Source organism: Schistocerca gregaria, chromosome 7 (assembly GCF_023897955.1).
Source record: "Schistocerca gregaria isolate iqSchGreg1 chromosome 7, iqSchGreg1.2, whole genome shotgun sequence".
NCBI lineage: Eukaryota > Metazoa > Arthropoda > Insecta > Orthoptera > Acrididae > Schistocerca > Schistocerca gregaria.
The window spans coordinates 183,395,956-183,416,318 of NC_064926.1; the positions used below are offsets into that span (position 1 = coordinate 183,395,956).

Below are 20,363 nucleotides of genomic sequence, written 5' to 3' on the forward strand. Positions count from 1 at the left end.
ACACCATGGAGTACGGTACAGATGGGCCCAACGACTTGTCGAATGAACTGCTCAGGATTGGCATCATGTTCTCTTCACCGATGAGTGTCTCAACCAGAAAATTGTTGGAGATGTGTTTGGAGGCAAGCCGGACAGGCTGAATGCATTAGACACACTGTCCAGCAAGTGCAGCAAGGTGGAGGTTTGCTGCTGTTTTGGGGTGGCATTATGTGGGCCGACATAGGCCCCTGTTGTTCATGGCAGATGCCGTAACGGCTGTACGATACGTCAATGCCATCCTCCGACCAATAGTGCAACCACGTCGATAGCATATTGGCGAGGCATCGGTCTTCATGAATGACAATTCGTATCTCCTCTTTTTATGGACGACATGACCTACCAGCCACTCTGAGGGATCTACACTGAATTGCCGTTGAGGAGCGGGACAGTCTGGACCAACAGTACCTTGATGAACATATGGATAGTATGACATAACGAATACAGGCATGCGTCAATGCAAGGGGACGTGCTACTGGGTATTAGACGAACGGGTGTGTACAGCAATTTGGACCACCGCCTCTGTAGGTCTCACTTTATGATGGTACAACATGCTTTGTATGGTTTTCATGAGCCATAAAAGGGCCAGAAATAATGTTCATGTCGATCTCTGTTCCAATTTTCTGTACAATTCCTGGAACTCTCTGAACCGAAGTGATGTTATTTGGCATGGTTTCTGTTTCCTATGTACCTGATATTAATGTGTGCAGTTCCTTTATTACAGCCTCTCCACCAGTTTTTATTCATTCAGGAATAATGCTGTCTTCCCCAGGTGCTCAATTGTTTTTCGTCTTGTGCACAGCCTGGGAGACCTCTTATAGTGTTGGCTGTCTTGCCTCAATGGCATCATTGTCTACTTCCAGCTCCACTCTTTCCTGCTGTGCAGCTGTCTCCTCATCTTCTAGTCTGGTATTTAGTGTATCTTTGAAATACTCTGCCTATCTTCTCATTATCTGTTTTTCCTCCTTTATCATTTTCCCATCTTTATTGGAGCATGTCATTATTTTTTACTGGTATCTGCTCTTTATTTCGCCTACAGCGTGATAAAACAGTCTTATTTCACCCTGTTGCTGTAACTCTTCTGGTTCTTGAACTTTCTTCTTAGTCCACCCTCTTTTCTCTCTTGCACAGTCTGCAAGCTCATTTTAATTCTCTGTATTGGTCCACATTTTTTTCTAGTTTCTCTCTGTAGCACTTTTATTCATGTCCTTTTCTTTTCCTCAATTGCTGATCTGCAATCCTTGTCAAACCATTCCTAGGTCCTTCTGTACCTTCTAATACCTATTATTTCTTTTGCAGTATCCAGTATTCCAGGTCATCTTCTTTTCTGTTCTCTTGTCGTTTGCTAATGAAAGTTTCTGTCTCAAGACTGGTTTTGTCAAAAAATGGTGTGCCACTGTTTGATCTTCTGCAGCTCCACACGTCTATATTTGACGTGGAGTGGCATTTTTGACTGACTACTCCATTGATTGCAGACTTCCAAATACCCAGATGTATCCTTTTGTGTGGGAAGAAGGTACTTTTAATAATCATATTATGCCTTGCTGCGAATTGGCACAGTATGTCTCCATTCTCATTGTTTTCTTCATATAGTGAATATTTTCCAAAAACTACATATTCATGTCCATACCTCCCAGTTATTGCATTAAAATATCCTATTACTAGAATCAGGTTGTATTTAGGTACTGCACAGCATGCTTTTTCCAAGTCTTTGTGGAACTGTTCTCTAATTACCCCCTCTTTTTTCTCTCTTAGTGCATGTGCATTTACTATTGATGTATTCATAAATTGCTCCCTTAGTCTGAGTCTGTACATCCTTTCATTTATGGGTTCAAATTCTAACAAGCTTTCCCTAACTTTCCTATTTATTATAAACCCTTTTCCGAATTGGCGTATTCTCTCTTCTGGTCCAGTAGGTACTAATGAGTACATAGGCTTATCCATCCGCCCATTTCCTTGCCATCTTATTTCCTGTAGCCTTACAGCATCATCTTTAAGTTCTAAAATTTCGCTCACTATTTCTCTCATTTTTTTTCAGGCTGAAGCATTGTCCTCACACTCCATGATGTTTCTGTCAGATCCTTTGTCCATTTCCTTTGCTGGGGTCCTCTGATTCTGGCAGTAGTAGTAGTTTTTAATACCCACACATGCAGTTCTGTTGGAGCTTGTAGCAGTTTTGAAGCAAATGCCGAGAAGTGTTTCCTTCAGTTTAGAAATCGAATTGAACTTACGAGGGCTTATGTCAGGGGAGTGCAGTAGGTGATACAGTACTTAGGAGCCCCATCAGTCAAACAAATCAGTAGTAACAGCTTGCAGTGTATGTGCTAGAGCATTGTCCTGCAAAATGATGGTCAGGTCCTGCAGAAAATGTCATCTCTTCTGTCTCTATGCTGTTCATTTTTGGAACACAACCTACGACCAGTATCTTCTGAAAAAATTACATTTTCTACGGTACAAATGTTTTGAACTTCATTCATTTGATCTAATTCTACCTTTACACTATTATGTTGACTTTGCCACCCCATGCATCAGATAGATTGTACTTTTGTTCAACCGCAAGTTCTATATTTAGTTCTGTGACCTGTTTATAGAAGTTTGATTTTTCATTTCTCAGATTTTTTACTTCGTTGTTTATAATAGTAAATTTGATTTTGTTCAGTCTGTGACTGTCCTAAACTGTTATTTATTCCACTTATTAATTGTCGTAGGTCATAAATCAGTTCACTTTTTATTGTCTCAATTTTACCACCCAAGTCTTTATATTAATCATTTTTGGATGCCTAAGTTAATTGTTTCTGCATAAAACTTTTTGCGTCTTCAACAGAAATGTAATTAAGTGCTGCACTTTTGTTTAGCAGCCTCATTTTGATTTTTCACATTGAACAGTTTTGCCTTATAGAGACACAAAAAAGATCACAGTGCACCCACCCTTACCACTGTTTTTACAACTGGGTAGAAAAAAACGTAATTATTACAGCACTTAACTTTCTTTGTTATTGTCCACAATGACAATGTTGTGAGTAATCAGTTTTCAGTCATATAGTTCATCACTTTGTTTTGGTGTCTTGTTCATTCTGTTGTAATAAAAAAATAAATAAAGATAACTGAATATTATAAAATATGCATATGAAAACACTTTCAAATTGGTTTAACACAATTATATTATTAGAAATGTTCTGGGGTTATATGAATTTTGGGGCAGTCAGACTTAGTTTCTTAAGTTTTCAATTGTAGCTGCAGGCAGCAAAGTACACCAGCACTTGTCGTAATTAACAAAATCCCCCTCACTGGATTCACTTCACATGAATAAAAAACTACTTGATACTGTTGTTAAATATACTATTATTCATGCACACATATGATATATAAAACTCGTAATATGTCATACTTAAAAGCCCACATCTTCATCATCCTTCTACATACAAGAGAGTGTGAAAGAAAAACATGTTAAAAAAAAAAGTGTGCATTTGTCTGCGCCCTACCGCGTATTCATCATTAACATCTTTGCTAATGCTTACGATCGATCTGTTTTTCATTTTCTTTGTTTTTAATAAATGTTAATTTTACTTATCCTGGGGGCCTTTCATCATGTACCTACGAAGTTGCTCCCACACTGTACATTGATGTGGTATGGAGATGTACAGTGGTTTTTCTTTAACATTGCCAATAGGGGTCAATGCTCTTTATTGTTGGCTTCTTCTTTATTTAATAGAATGCATATGTCAGTTTATCCTAAGTATGTTAAATTTCTACAAGAAATTAAAAGATTATATATCTCAAAAACAAAGATTCCAAGACTTACCAAGCGGGAAAGCGCCGGCAGACAGGCACATGAACAAAACACACAAACACACACACAGAATTACTAGCTTTCGCAACCGATGGTTGCTTCTTCAGGAAGGAGAGGGAAAGACGAAAGGATGTGGGTTTTAAGGGAGAGGGTAAGGAGTCATTCCAATCCCGGGAGCGGAAAGACTTCCCTTAGGGGAAAAAAAGGACAGGTGTACACTCACGCGCGCGCGCACACACACACACACACACACACACACACACACACACACACACACACACACACATCCATCCGCACATACACAGACACAAGCAGACATGTCTTAGTTAAGTAAATCAGTCAGTAAAATGTGATCTAAATACACGTCAAGGATGGTACACAAAACAGCAAAGTTACATACCCAGAGGTAACGGGAATGGAAAAAACAAACAATTTAAAAGAAATTTTCAAAACAACCGGGGTAATTTCAATGCACGAGCGAATTAGAATTCACAATCACAGGGCCCTAGGCCGAACATGAATAGCAGTGACCGACGTGAGGCAACAATGCAATGTCTTATGCTGTACTGTAGCCTATCTTTGGGCAGCAAAATAACTGCACAGCAGCTAATGACACAAATTGGCGAAGTACACACACAGTGCAATTAGCTGAAATTACTCCAAGTAATGAATTAAGTCACACTACGCCATTGGAAAACACCAACATGTCATAGTTAAGCCCCAGGCTATTGACCCCTTAGGGAGGGGGGGGTCAAATTGCTCTGAGCACTACAGGACTTAACATCTGAGGTCATCAGTCCCCTAGAACTTAGAACTACTTAAACCTAACTAAACTAAGGACATCACACACATCCATGCCCGAGGCAGGATTCGAACCTGTGACCATAGCGGTCGCGCGGTTCCAGACTGAAGTGCCTAGAACCACTCGGCCACACCGGCTGGCGGCAAAGCAAAACTTAACCAGTATTAAAGACTGTGATGGAGCTCCGTATGCCACGGCAAACTGGCTGACACTGACGGCGGCGGTGCACAAATGCTGCGCAGCTAGCGCTATTCGACTGCCAACACCGCGGTTCCTGGTGTGTCCGCTGTGCTGTGCGTGTGATCATTGCTTGTACAGCCCTCTCGCAGTGTCCGGAGCAAGTATGGTGGGTCTGACACACTGGTGTCAATGTGTTCTTTTTTCCATTTCCAGGAGTATAAATGCTGCCATGTTCTGCCACTTCAGTTGCCAATAAAAGAACATCACCTTGCATATATCCCATGACAAATCTGATTTTCTGTGCATTCATCCAGTTTCATGGAAACACATGATGGAAAGCACTGATAAATACTACGGGATTCATTATTTTACCTTTGTTAGTGACTGTAGGAAACTGTTGATGTCTCAGCAAACCTTCATCTGCAAAAATACTTGTCAGACACATGGCATTTTCGGTCGTGTTTATGTGATTATTGTAGTTACCTGTAATTCCGGTTGGTAATTGCTCAGGTATTGGAGTTGTGGGTATGTTTACATTTTGCATGCAACAACTGTCACTGGTACCTGCTGTGGGACTTGTGACAATTTGTGGATAAATACCAGTAGGTTGTGGTTTGTTCACTGTAGCCTGTGAATTATTTACAAGCATATTTCAAGATCTGGTAATATTTTTTTCTAAAAGATTGTGGATCCTGTTTTCCGCAGCTTGTAGGTTAATGTTTACTTTGTTTACTATATCATATTCTTTTTTCTGAATAGCCTTTTCTATTTCTTCTATGTTTAACTTGCAGTCGGTTACTAACTTTTCTGTACAATGGTATTACCTTATCTAATGTACCTGCTTCAACTTGACTAATAATATCACTCAGATTTTCATTGATCTTCTCTCTCTCCTTCATAGCACACGCTGAGTCAACTTCTAATGTTGCTACTCTTAAAGTAAATTCTTCTACAGGTATAGGTACCCTTTCGTATCTCTATTTAGTTTGTTAATGACAATGTTAACCTTTTTTACTGACAAAACCAGCTAGTCTTGTGTGACTTCAATCTTTCTGTTTGTGTCTGTGATTTTCTTTATCTGTTGCTCTACTCGATGTTGTTGTTGTTGTTGTTGTTATCAGTTCTGAGACTGGTTTGATGCAGCTCTCCGTGCTACTCTATCCTGTGCAAGCTTCTTCATCTCACAGTACTTACTGCAACCTACATTCTTCTGAATCTGCTTAGTGTATTCATCTCTTGGTCTCCCTCTATGATTTTTACCCACCACGCTGCCCTCCAATGTTAAACTGGTGATCCCTTGATGCCTCAGAACATGTCCTACCAACCGGTCCTTTCTTCTTGTCAAGTTGTGCCACAAACCCCTCTTCTCCCCAATTCTACTCAATACCACCTCATTAGTTATGTGATCTACCCATCTAATCTTCAGCATTCTTCTGTAGCACCACATTTCGAAAGCTTCTATTCTCTTCTTATCCAAACTATTTATCGTCCACGTTTCACTTCCATACATGGCTACACTCCATACAAATACTTTCATAAACGACTTCCTGACATTTAAATCTATACTCGATGTTAACAAATTTCTCTTCTTCAGAAACGTTTTCCTTGCCATTGTCAGTCTACATTTTATATCCTCTCTACTTCGACCATCATCAGTTATTTTGCTCCCCAAATAGCAAAACCCCCTTACCACTTTAAGTGTCTCATTTCCTAATCTACTACCCTCAACATCACCCGACTTAATTCGACTACATTCCATTATCCTCGTTTTGCTTTTGTTGATGTTCATCTTATATCCTCCTTTCAAGACACCGTCCATTCCGTTCAACTGCTCTTCCAAGTCCGTTGCTGCCTCTGACAAAATTACAATGTCATCGGCGAACCTCAACGTTTTTCTTCTCCATGGACTTTAATACCTATTCCGACTTTTTCTTTTGTTTCCTTTACTGCTTGCTCAACATACAGATTGAATAACATTGGGGACTGGCTACAACCCTGTCACACTCCCTTCCCTACTGCTGCTTCCCTTTCATGCCCCTCGTCTCTTATAACTGCCATCTGGTTTCTGTATTTTACCCTTGCCACCTTTAGAATTTGAATGAGAGTATTCCAGTCAACATTGTCAAAAGCGTTCTTTAAGTCTACAAATGCTAGAAATGTAGGTTTGCCTTCCCTTAATCTAGCTTCTAAGATAAGTCGTAGGGTCAGTATTGCCTTACGTGTTCCAACATTTCTGCGGAATCCAAACTGATCTTCGCCGAGGTCAGCTTCTACCAGTTTTTCCATTCGCCTGTAAAGAATTTGCATTAATATTTTGCAGCTGTGACTTATTAAACTGATAGTTTGGTAATTTTCACATCTGTCAACACCTGCTTTCTTTGAGATTGGAATTCTTATATTCTTCTTGAAGTCTGAGGGTATTTCACCTGTCTCGTACATCTTGCTCACCAGATGGTAGAGTTTTGTCCGGACTAGCTCTCCCAAGGCCGTCAGTAGTTCCAATGGAATGTTGTTACTCCCGGGGCCTTGTTTCGACTCAGGTCTTTCAGTGTTCTGTCAAACTCTTCACGCAGTATCGTGTCTCCCATTTCATCTTCATCTATATCCTCTTCCATTTCCATAAAATTGTCCTGAAGTACACCACCCTTGTATAGACCCTCTATATACTCCTTCCACCTTTCTGCTTTCCCTTCTTTGCTTAGAACTGGGTTTCCATCTAAGCTCTTGATGTTCGTACCAGTGGTTCTCTTATCTCCAAAGGTCTCTTTAATTTTCCTGTAGGCAGTATCTATCTTACCCCCTAGTGAGATAAGCCTCTACATACTTACATTTGTTCTCTATCCATCCCTGCTTAGCCATTTTTCAGTTCCTGTCAATTTTTGAGACATCTGTATTCCTTTTTGGCTGCTTCATTTACTGTGTTTTTATATTTTCTCCTTTCATCAATTAAATTCAAAATTTCTTCTGTTACCCAAGGATTTCTACTAGCCCTTGTCTTTTTACCTACTTGATCCTCTGCTGCCTTGACTTCTTCATCCCTCAGAGCTACCCATTCTTCTTCTACTGTATTTCTTTCCCCCATTCCTGTCAATTGTTCCTTTATGCTCTCCCTGAAACTCTGTACAACCTCTGGTTTAGTCAGCTTATCCAGGTCCTATGTCCTTAAATTCCCACCATTTTGTAGATTCTTCAATTTTAATCTACAGTTCATAACCAATAGATTGTGGCCAGAGTCCACATCTACCCCTGGAAACGTCTTACAATTTAAAACCTGATGATGATGGTGGTCATTAAAAGAATCTGCCTTCTGTTTTAACTCCGTACTGTTACTGTTAACTTCAGAAGGTACTTCATGCTTTACCTGTTTTTTCATATCACTCAATTTTTCGTCGATTTCAGAGCGAAAATGTTTGGCTAAGTCATTGAATTTCTGTGAGACCGTGTCTTGCAAATCCTTGAATACTTGTTTTTGTATTAAGACCTCGTGTAACTGTGTTTTGTTGCTGTTTTGTCATGTTCATATCTTGTGTGATGGTGTTCAGATTGTGTGTCAAATTACCAATTCTGGTATTCATATCTTGTTTCAAATCAATTGGTGTTCATATTGTGTTTCATATCATCAAATTTCGTGTTTATATTATCAAATTCCATGTTTATGTTAAATAATAACTGCCACAGTAGTGCCTCAGTTGTACTACTCTAATTCCTTCAGCCGTAGTTTCTCAGTTAATATTTGTGCTGTGGACAAGTGGTGTTTGTAACATATTGTCAAAATTCATATTGGATCGCTCTCCAATGTTTCATTCATGAGCGGTTTGTCGGTCTGGAAGATGTGTGCCATTGTCTCGTCAATTGTAAACATTGTGTCATCCAGGTTCTATCATTTGTCTCACCTGCGATACTCATCTCTGATCTATTTAAACTTTCTGCAGTAGGCATGCATGACGCTTGAACTTCAATTGTTCGATCGTGCAATTCTACGCCATTGGCTGATTGCGTTTTTGCTATTGCTATCAATAATGGGCATATATTTTTCAGCCGTGTTGTATGAATATGAAAAAAACGAAAGTTTCCACAAAAATGTTAAAATTTTTACGCTAAGCCTGTTTTACATCTTTTATAATGTGCAAATTATTGTACTGCAATTCTTTATGTTTTTCTCATAATATGATTCCCACTGAAAAATTAATGTAAATTTCTCGCAAATAAAATTCAAGAAAGGGAATAACGAAGAAAAGGTTTCTATCTACATCAAAAGAGGTGCTACCAAGCATAACCATGCAAGTAACTTGGTGTAGCCATCCTACCGATCGCGGTCCTCTGGTTTGGAGCCGAGTGGAAGGCTTAAACCAGAGGCTCAGACGATTCTGCGGAGAGCTGGGGTGCAAATTTCTCGACCTCCGGTATCGGGTGGAGAAATGTAGGGTCCCCCTGAATAGGTCAGGCGTGCACTACACGCCGGAAGCGGCTACGAGGGTAGCGGAGTACGTGTGGAGTGCACATGGGGTTTTTTTAGGTTAGAGAATTCCCTCCCTAGGCCTGACAAGACGCCTCCTGAGACGCGACAAGGCAGGAGTAGGCAAAATGCAACAAGGAATAACAATATTAATGTGCTAATAGTAAACTGCAGGAGCGTCTATAGAAAGGTCCCAGAACTGCTCTCATTAATAAACGGTCACAACGCCCATATAGTACTAGGAACAGAAAGTTGGCTGAAACCAGACGTAAACAGTAATGAAATCCTCAACTCTGATTGGAATGTATACCGCAGAGATAGGCTGGACAGTGAAGGGGGAGGCGTGTTTATAGCGATAAGAAGTGCAATAGTATCGAAGGAAATTGACGGAGATTCGAATGGTGAAATGATTTGGGTCAAGGTCACGGTTAAAGCAGGCTCAGACATGGTAATTGGATGTCTCTATAGGCCCCCGGGCTCAGCAGCTGTTGTGGCTCAGCACCTGAAGAATAATTTGGAAAATATTTCAAGCAGATTTCCCCACCATGTTATAGTTCTGGGTGGAGATTTTAATTTGCCGGATATAGACTGGGAGACTCAAACGTTCATAACGGGTGGCAGGGACAAAGAATCCAGTGAAATATTTTTAAGTGCTTTATCTGAAAACTACCTTGAGCAGTTAAACAGAGAACCGACTCATGGCAATAACATATTAGACCTTCTGGTGACAAACAGACCCGAAATATTTGAATCAGTTAATGCAGAACAGGGAATCAGCGATCATAAAGCGGTTACTGCATCGATGATTTCAGCCGTAAATAGAAATATTAAAAAAGGTAGGAAGATTTTTCTGTTTAGCAAAAGTGACAAAAAGCAGATTACAGAGTACCTGACGGCTCAACACAAAAGTTTTGTCTGAAGTGCAGATAGTGTTGAGGATCAGTGGACAAAGTTCAAAACCATGGTACAATATGCGTTAGATGAGTATGTGCCAAGCAAGATCGTAAGAGATGGGAAAGAGCCACCCTGGTACAACAACCGAGTTAGAAAACTGCTGCGGAAGCAAAGGGAACTTCACAGCAAACATAAACATAGCCAAAGCCTTGCAGACAAACAAAAATTACGCGAAGCGAAATGTAGTGTGAGGAGGGCTATGCGAGAGGCTTTCAATGAATTCGAAAGTAAAGTTCTATGTACTGACTTGGCAGAAAATCCTAAGAAATTTTGGTCCTATGTCAAAGCGGTAGGTGGATCAAAACAAAATGTCCAGACACTCTGTGACCAAAATGGTACTGAAACAGAGGATGACAGACTAAAGGCCGAAATACTAAATGTCTTCTTCCAAAGCTGTTTCACAGAGGAAGACTGCACTGTGCTTCCTTCTCTAGATTGTCGCACAGTTGACAAAATGGTAGATATCGAAGTAGACGACAGAGGGATAGAGAAACAATTAAAATCGCTCAAAAGAGGAAAGGCCGCTGGTCCTGATGGGATACCAGTTCGATTTTACAGAGTGTACGCGAAGGAACTTGCCCCCCTTCTTGCAGCGGTGTACCGTAGGTCTCTAGATGAGCGAAGCGTTCCAAAGGATTGGAAAAGGGCACAGGTCATTCCCGTTTTCAAGAAGGGACGTCGAACAGATGTGCAGAACTATAGACTTATATCTCTAACGTCGATCAGTTGTAGAATTTTGGAACACGTATTATGTTCGAGTATAATGTCTTTTCTGGAGACTAGAAATCTACTCTGTAGGAATCGGCATGGGTTTCGAAAAAGACGATCGTGTGAAACCCAGCTCGCGCTATTCGTCCACGAGACTCAGAGGGCCTTAGACACGGATTCAAAGGTAGACGCCGTGTTTCTTGACTTCGGCAAGGCGTTTGACACAGTTCCCCACAGTCGTTTAATGAACAAAGTAAGAGCATATGGACTATCAGATCAATTGTGTGATTGGATTGAGGAGTTCCTAGATAGCAGAACACAGCATGTCATTCTCAATGGAGAGAAGTCTTCCGAAGTAAGAGTGATTTCAGGTGTGCCGCAGGGGAGTGTCATAGGACCGTTGCTATTCACAATATACATAAATGACCTGGTGGATGACATCGGAAGTTTACTGAGGCTTTTTGCAGATGATGCTGTGGTGTATCGAGAGGTTGCAACAATGGAAAATTGTACTGAAATGCAGGAGGATGTGCAGCGAATTGACGCATGGTCCACGGAATGGCAATTGAATCTCAATGTAGCGAAGTGTAATGTGATGCGAATACATAGAAAGATGGGTCCCTTATCATTTAGCTACAAAATAGCAGGTCAGCAACTGGAAGCAGTTAATTCCATAAATTATCTGGGATTACGCATTAGGAGTGATTTAAAATGGAATGATCATATAAAGTTGATCGTCGGTAAAGCAGATGCCAGACTGAGATTCATTGGAAGAATCCTAAGGAAATGCAATCCGACAACAAAGGAAGTAGGTTACAGTACGCTTGTTCGCCCAATGCTTGAATACTGCTCAGCAGTGTGGGATCCGCACCAGGTAGGGTTGATAGAAGAGATAGAGAAGATCCAACGGAGAGCAGCGTGCTTCGTTACAGGATCATTTAGTAATTGCGAAAGTGTTACGGAGATGATAGATAAACTCCAGTGGAAGACTCTGCAGGAGAGACGCTCAGTAGCTCGGTACGGGCTTTTGTTAAAGTTTCGAGAACATACCTTCACCAAAGAGTCAAGCAGTATATTGCTCCCTCCTACGTATATCTCGCGAAGAGACCATGAGGATAAAATCAGAGAGATTAGAGCCCACACAGAAGCATACCGACAGTCCTTCTTTCCACGTACAATACGAGACTGGAATAGAAGGGAGAACCGATAGAGGTACTCAGGGTACCCTCCGCCACACACCGTCAGGTGGCTTGCGGAGTACGGATGTAGATGTAGATGTAGATACCTTTGCTGTGACCAGCAAAACCAATTACTATGGAAAATTTTATGTGACCTGGGTCCGGTTCTTATTGCTTTCAAAAAACTTCTCCTCAATTCTGCCTTTTTGCAATACTTACTCCCCGTCGTGATTAATGCAAATAGAAAGTACAAAATTAGTTATTATGACCAATAACAATGCCATAGAAATTTCTTACTTTAACAATAATTAACAAACCCTACTCAGAACTGGTGCCCTGAAGTCCTGGCACAGTTCGACAATTGTGTTGTAATAAAACAAACAAATAAATGTTACTGAATATTATTAAATATGCATATGAAAACACTTTTTAAACTGATATAATATGATTGCGTTATTAGAAATGTTCTGTGCTTATATGAATTTTTAGGCTATCAGACTTCGTTTCTTACTTCTTCAATTGTAGCTGCAGGCAGTGGACTCAAAGTACACCAGCACTTGTCATAGTTAAGAAAATCCTCCTTACTTGGTTCACTTCACTTGAATCACTTCACTTGAATAAAAAAAATATTGACACTGTTGTTAAATACATACATGATACATAAAACTCGTAATACTTCATACTTAAAACCAACCATCTTCATCGTCCTTCTACATACGAGAGTGTGTTAGACAAAATCATGTAAAAAAAGGATTGAATGTTTTGTTCATTCCCTGCACCCGTCTACACGTTCATAATTAATGTCTTTACCGACGCTTATGATCGATCAGTGTTTCATTTTGATTGTTTTTAATAAATCGTAATTTTACGATATACTGAGGGTCTTATGTTGTGTACCTACACACCATGTGTATATTCACATTATCTGCTAGTAATGCAGATATTGTTGTCCAAATTGTTCCAAAAAATTGGTGTATTCTGATTGTCAAAATATATTTTCTTTCATCTGATGCAGACCTGAAATGAAGAAAATAATTAGTATACCACTCTTGATCTTTCCAGCATCTCCCAACTCATCTCTACGATGTTATGTCACTACTTTAGGGATAAATCTTGATTGTTTAACTTTCATATTTTTTTTCTCGTCAACTGGGTAACTCTCCATTTAATAAAGAATCCATTCTTTATAAAGTGTGCTTGGTTTCCTAATTCTGCATATCAAGACAGTTTTTTGTGGTACACTAATTATTAAAATGATGTAATCAATATGATGAAGTTAATCTTTCAACAGTTTATTTCTACAAAGACATACACCAAAATCTCATACAGGACTAACACAATACAGAATGATTATAATTAAACTTTCAAAGTGCTGTAGAAATAACACCACTGGTCAGAATGATATCACATTGCAACAGAATATTATTGGAGAAGCAGGAAAGCGTACGGCAGAAGGAAAAAAAAATAGTGTAAAAATTCATCAATAGTTGGCACTGTATGTGTCAGAATACGTAAATGAAAACACCTGTCATGTGCATGACCCATTCATGTTGATATAAACACACTGGGTACGTGGCTTTTCCTCCTTTCGTGTCAGTGACTTTGATATGACTGTCTCAATGCAGGATTGCACTCTGCTTGTAAAGCTGTATTACAAGAATGGTTACTGTGCACACATTGCTTTACAGAATTTCCGAACGCTGAAGGATTTGAAAAGAGGCATTGGGCTGATGACTACTGTGGGCTCGGAGAAAATAATTTGGGAATTCGAAAAGATGGGTTCTTCTGGTGTGCAACCTGGTAGAGGGAGGAAATGAATTGATTCGGTGTCAGTGGAAGCAGTGGCTACAGCAATGCAAGAGGAGATGAGTGGTAGTGTGCAAACATGTAGCGCACGGAGAATTGCTCGAACATTGGACATACCTGTGAGTACGGTGCATAAAATCCTATGAAACGTCCTTCTTTTCTATCCATTCAAAATTACTCATGTGCACGAGTTGCTTCCTGTTGATCTGCCAGCAAGAGAGACCTTTGCTTTAGAATTTCTAGCTCGCATGGAAGTGGACAATGATTGGCCACGGAAGATTTTGAGGACAGACAAAGGCTACTTCCATCTAACAGGATATGTCAATACACAAAATTGTCAAATATGGGCAATGGAAAATCCACACGCAAATCAACCAGTACCACTTCATCCTGAAAAGATCACTGTGTGGTGCGGGTTGTGTACGGCATCAGTTATTATAGGGCCATATTTTTTCGAAGAGACAGGTGCTTCCGGTCCTGTTACCTGTACCATCACTAGTAAGTACTATGAGTGTCTTTTGTGCAGCCACATCACTCCAGCTCTCCAACAGCGCTGATTTGTAGATGGGATCATTTTTATGCAAGATGGCGAACCTTCGCACATTGCAAATCCAGTTAAGCAGCTGCTGAAGTGCCATTTTGGAAATGTTTGAATTATCAGGCGCAATTTCCCTACAGCCTGGCTGTCCCGATCACCTGATCTTCATCCGTGTGACTTCTGGCTGTTGGGCTACCTGAAAGATGTTGTGTTAAGTGTTCTGATTGCAAACTTAGCTGCATTGAAGGCACGCATTGTGCAACACATTCTGAACGTGACCCCGGAAACACTTTGATCAGTTGTGCAACATGCTGTTTCTCGATTTCAGCTTATTGCTGAAAACGGTGGACAGCATATTGAACATGTTTTATGCCAGTCACATGGAAATTAATAATCCATTTTGATTTTGATTGATGCTTTTTATGCAGTTTTTGGCCTGAAGACAATTAGAGACTGATGTATTTGATGCTTTTTATGCAGTTTTGGTGCCAATACAATTAAAAGTCGATGTGATGGATGCGTTTTATGCGTTTTTTTGCTTCAGGACAATTAAAAACCTATGGGAATGATGCTTTTTATGTGGTTGTTGCCCTCAGGACAATTAAAAACCGATTTTTCCCTTCAATGTGATATGACCTTGCCATGGTGGATGGGCATGCGTAACCAACAGAATCACACCTGTACACCCATGCACATTGAGTAGTAAGGTTTGTTTAATGTCAGACGTACACCTTAGGCATTGCTGTATGATTCATTTGTAGTCAACCACAATTCAATTATCATGCTTACTGCACCATCTATTCCTACATTTTGTAACTATTTATTTTTCTTCTGCCACTTCTCCTATAATACTCCATTGCAATTTGACATCCTTCTGATCAGTGGTGTTATTCAGAATGAAATTTTCCACATTGAAATTAATCTGCCAGGAAGTTTCAGTGGTGTTATTTCTAGAGTGGTTTGAAAGTTTAACTTAAATTATAATCATCCTGTACTTCAGTAAAACTGAGGCAATACTCTCTGACCTTCATGTCTACCATCATTGGTCCTTGTATAACATGCAACAACTACAAGATCATTTCATGTATTGTTTGAACTGTGCTTAATTAAACATACATTTGAAAATTGTATGCTTTCATAAAACTGTTTTTACAAATTTTAGTATGTGTGTTTACATGTGGTTTAACATCTTTTGGGTTTGTAGCATAAACCTTCCATAAATTGATCAGAATTGAATACTGTTGTGTTAACTTCATCATAAGTTAAATAATTTCCACAGATACAGTAAGCAAGCAATGATAGAATTGAAACATCTCCATGTATATGTCTTCGTGTAAAGATTGTGTGATAATATCTCAATCTCCAAAATGCTTGTTATCATTCTCTGTGTTTTATACTGTCCCATTCTGCTAAATTAAAATCTATCTACAGCTGCTATAAACTATTCATGGGAGAGAGATTCCTCCACTTGTGTGGAATATGTGGAAGTGAGATGGTGCCATATTTGGTGAATGTTCCAACAATTCATAGTTCAAATCCCTCTATTTTCTCATTGCCAAAGCAATCAGGAAGTGGTGAGTGATCTGTCTCTGGGATTGGTTACACCAATCATTTGTCTGCCTGTAGTATTTTCTCAGAGCAGTTTAAGATCAAATGACCACATATTTGTAGTTATGTGGAAAGCAAACATCAGACTGAGACTGGAATAATCTTACAGGGAGTGTAATCACCCACAAAGGAGACTGCTTACAGAACTCCCATTCAATGAGTTTTTTTACTATTGTTCATTAGTCTGGAGCCTTTACCAAGTTGGATTAAAAGAAGAAAGAAGAGATATAGACTCTTCAAGGAACTACTACACAATTTGTCATGAGAGTAACTTAGAAATGCTGTAGTCAGCAACTCCACAAGAAGAGCATTTCAGGAGATAGATGTCACTTCACTTTGGTGAAACCAAAATAACGGCTTCACCTTACGTTGATGCTTTTGTTGTCATGTGGAAAATTAATTCTGCAATTTCCATAAATTTGTCAATACACAATACCAAAGCATACAGTTGAAATAGAAGAGAACCGTGTGCTCCCATTTCTTAACATGGAAGCGTACAGGTCATGAGATGGTACACTTGGGCACACAGTATTGTAGTCTTTCAAGAACTTCTGCGTAAATTCTAGAAACTCTCAGCCCCTTACCATCTTGAACACACAATATTTTAGAAATGAATGTGAGAGAGCGGAATCCTACCTATTGCATGTCACATGTCTGTGTGCAGGTTTAAATTCAGTCGCAGGAAGAATGTAGATGCAGTGGTCGAATGGCACCAGCAAGTACCTGTTGGGCAGTCCATGGATGTTTAGTGAGTGCATACGAGAGGACCATGGAGTATTTATGTAACTCTGTGATAACAGTATCAGTGGCTATTGTTAGTGAAAAAAAAAGAACTCTTAATAAACTCGTATTCCAGCCTTGCTAGAGGCAAGACGTATTTGATGAATCCTATGATATATAGTTATGGTTACTAAGCCAACTCTTTTGTGGATGTAATTAGATTTGTTTCTGACATGAGGTGATACGAGTGACTTACAAGAAGTCAGATGTTTATGTGAGAAGGGAGAAGTTTGTTCTGTATGAAGTTTTAATATATCGTAAGTTGACGAAAAGTAGAGGGAGAATTTTAAATATTCCTGTACCTATCATCACTCTACAGAGAAGAAGTTTAAAGAGATTCCAGCAGCCAGTGAAGAAGATTGGCTGCAGACAACAAGTAAGTCATCTCGTAAAAGGAGTGGAAGTTAGCATACATTCTTCAACACTCTAAGTTGTCCAAAGTGTTAGAATACAGTATGCCTACCTGCACCTATTCGTGCTATGTCTCACTACCATTCACAGCAGAACAACTCTGTAATATACACACTGACCAAGAAGATTCACAACATCTCCTTTGCTGACAACATTAAGTCAAAAGTGCCTAATTTGCATACCACCTTCAGATCTAACGGATACAGCAAAGAAGTGATAACAAAATCCTGCCCATACAAAAAGAACAGAGACAAGGTGTTGGATGGAGCATCCACTATTCTTTTACCGTTCATGCAGTGAGTCGCCAACCTTACTGGGAAATTCTTCACTGAGTCATCATCAAACTGATCTATTGTAGCAACAGTAAAACTAAACGGCCTGCTAAGGACCATCAAAGTTGTCGTCAATATACGGCATACACGTGCTGCAAATAAACATAAGAGAGATGGGAATACATATTAGAACATGTCTTAAACAGCACATTTGGCTCAGACATTATCATAAAACCAGTGGCAGCTCACTAAAATGAATAAGGCAAACACATACAGTTCCCTCTTAAATTACAGACAATGAAGAACATTAGCTCTCTTGTTCTCCACTTCCAACATTCAAGTAAATGATGAATATTACTTATATTCATTTTAAAGAATTGTGAAGGCTAGAGTAAAAGAAGTATATTATAGTAGTATTACATTCCATTTTGAAGTCACGCGCACTAGTGGTCGAAATGTTGGTACATACCTTAACAACATAATGTGATACTCGCTCCTGTGGCTGATGTCACTGGTACATGCTTCTGCAGTGGCACTCAACATTATAGTAAGTCAATTAAGTGGTGGAATAAATTTTCTCTGCCAGTATTCATCAAGCAATGGGAGAAGAGGTGGTGGTGTAAAGTTCATAATAATCAGACTTTGCACCAATGCCCTGGTTTAAATGCCAACCCTCTCTGCAGTGTCTCATGAAATGAGAGCATGTGACACTGTTGATAGTGATTCATCCATCAGATGGGGACGTTGAGCTCGGCGACAGCCTTGGTGCTATTTACAAGGAGTAGGCTATGTGCCAGCAACAGGTTTCACCCCCTCTCTTCTATCGCCACACACACACACACACAAATACATGTAGTATTACAAATAATGTAATCGAGCATTATGTAAAAAAATAAACAAAAAAGAAAGAAAAAAATGTGAACTATAGTTAAAATCTTCTGCATTGTTGGGCCATGACATATTTCCTTCTAAAGGAATTATGACTCTGCCTAAAAACGCGGAAGATTTTAACTCTAGTGACAACGACCATGAAAGCCTGCAGACTTATCTAATGTGAACTACAATCTGGAAGAACTTTATAGAAACTGACTTCAGCTACAAAAGAGTATGAACACATTTAAATTTTTATTTTATCGTAACATATTTCATTTCTCAGAAAAGCTTTTCTTAGTATTGTGAGTCCACATTTTATAATATATTTACTGATGCTACTGTCACTTATTTTGCTGATGAGATAGTAAAATACCACTGTTACTTGCAGTATCTATTTTGTTAACCCAACTTTCTCAGAATCACCAAACTTATTTCAGGTACTTTTCATTTCCCATGTTTTACTTTCATTTATGTTCATGTAAAAGGTGTCGCAGTGGATGAAGTGGGCAAGTAGTTCTCTGTTGGAGGTGAGCTGAGATATAGATGATGAAGGTAGCCAGATGTCTTAAAAGTTCTTTATTGTTAATCATTAACAGACATAGTGCAGCAAGCAGGTGATGGGACCCGGATGTATGCCAGGGTGGTCACATCACTTTGAGCATTTTTCGGAGAAGTGGGAAGAGGCCTTGTCATCAAGGGTCTGTGAAGACCTGAGTTCGTATCTAAGACCATGAGTCAGTGGCAGGATCCTCGGCAGGCGGTATTGAGGAGATGGCAACAAAATAATGATTATTTGATAGCTGGGCTGCCAGACAACAGTTACTGGTTTGCAGACCAGATGCAATGTGGTAGCTGTGGCAGAAGTGTGTTGATGACCCTACAGTAGAGATTCACACACAGTGAATGTTAAAGCATAGCTCAGTCATGCCGGTGACCTGTTTTGTTAGCCCGGGGTAATTATACTGCTCAAGTGGGCTTCCTAATGCAGAAGACAAGCACCGCCACGTGCTTGAGTGCCATTGAAACTTTCTGATGACTGGCGACAACTGTCTCAGAGAACTGAGTTGCTATTGGGGATGCTGCATGGATGGCGAAATGCTATGTTGGCTGTCTGTGACTCTCAACCTGAGTATGGCACTGGACTCCTGTAATGTGCTGTTAAATTTCCTCTCCCATAGGAGAAATCTGGCCCACTGGATTCCAGTTTGAGAAACTGACTTCAACAGAAGCACTAATATATTTACAATTTTGTACACATTGCATTCTTGTTTTTGAGTTGGAGTTAACACTATTGAATAACCTTCACTTTTGATACCCTTTCTCAATATTTACACTTTATTCACTGGCTCGCAGAGACAGCATCTTTAGGTCCTGTTTTGCACTACCTTACTTCAGCTCTTTCTTTTCAATTTGGGAAGCAGGTGTGTCGTTCCACCTTGTGGAATGTGATGTGGAGATCAGGTAGGCATCCTATCACTGTAACCTTACTAACCTTACCTACTTTTTCAGTAACTGCATCGACATCATGCAATCCGAGTAACTAGTTAGAAGACAGAAGTAACATGTATAGCTTGCAGGGCCATCCCCAAATCTATCCTAGGTGAACAATTCTATGTGCTCTTCCAGTGCTCAATACCAAACCAGGCACTTCTTGAGCTGCTTATCAATATGTGCATTATTTTATTGTCTTATTACTACGTCATAACAAACAAAGATAATTATTAAAAAGGGAAAGAGTCAGTGGTAGCATTGCTATGATCACATGCTTGGACTTAATGACAGAGGAACTATCAGAATTTTATTGTTCTACAGCTTGATGAACAGAATCATACTACATTTTTATGATAGTTAACCCCTAACACTTCATAATTATATCCCTCACAATAATTCATTATGTATGCGCAATACGTCATAATCTTCCATAGCCCAACATAATCATAACCTTAACATATCATTCATTATTTATTTATT

General features: G+C 39.6%; 1 protein-coding gene across 1 annotated transcript in view; it reads left to right on the forward strand.

Annotated features, from left to right (window-relative positions):
- The window catches only part of LOC126281187 (exosome complex component RRP43-like), a 123,856-nt gene that overhangs the window by 46,305 nt on the left and 57,188 nt on the right, over positions 1–20,363 (forward strand). The gene's annotated exons all lie outside the window — the stretch shown is intronic.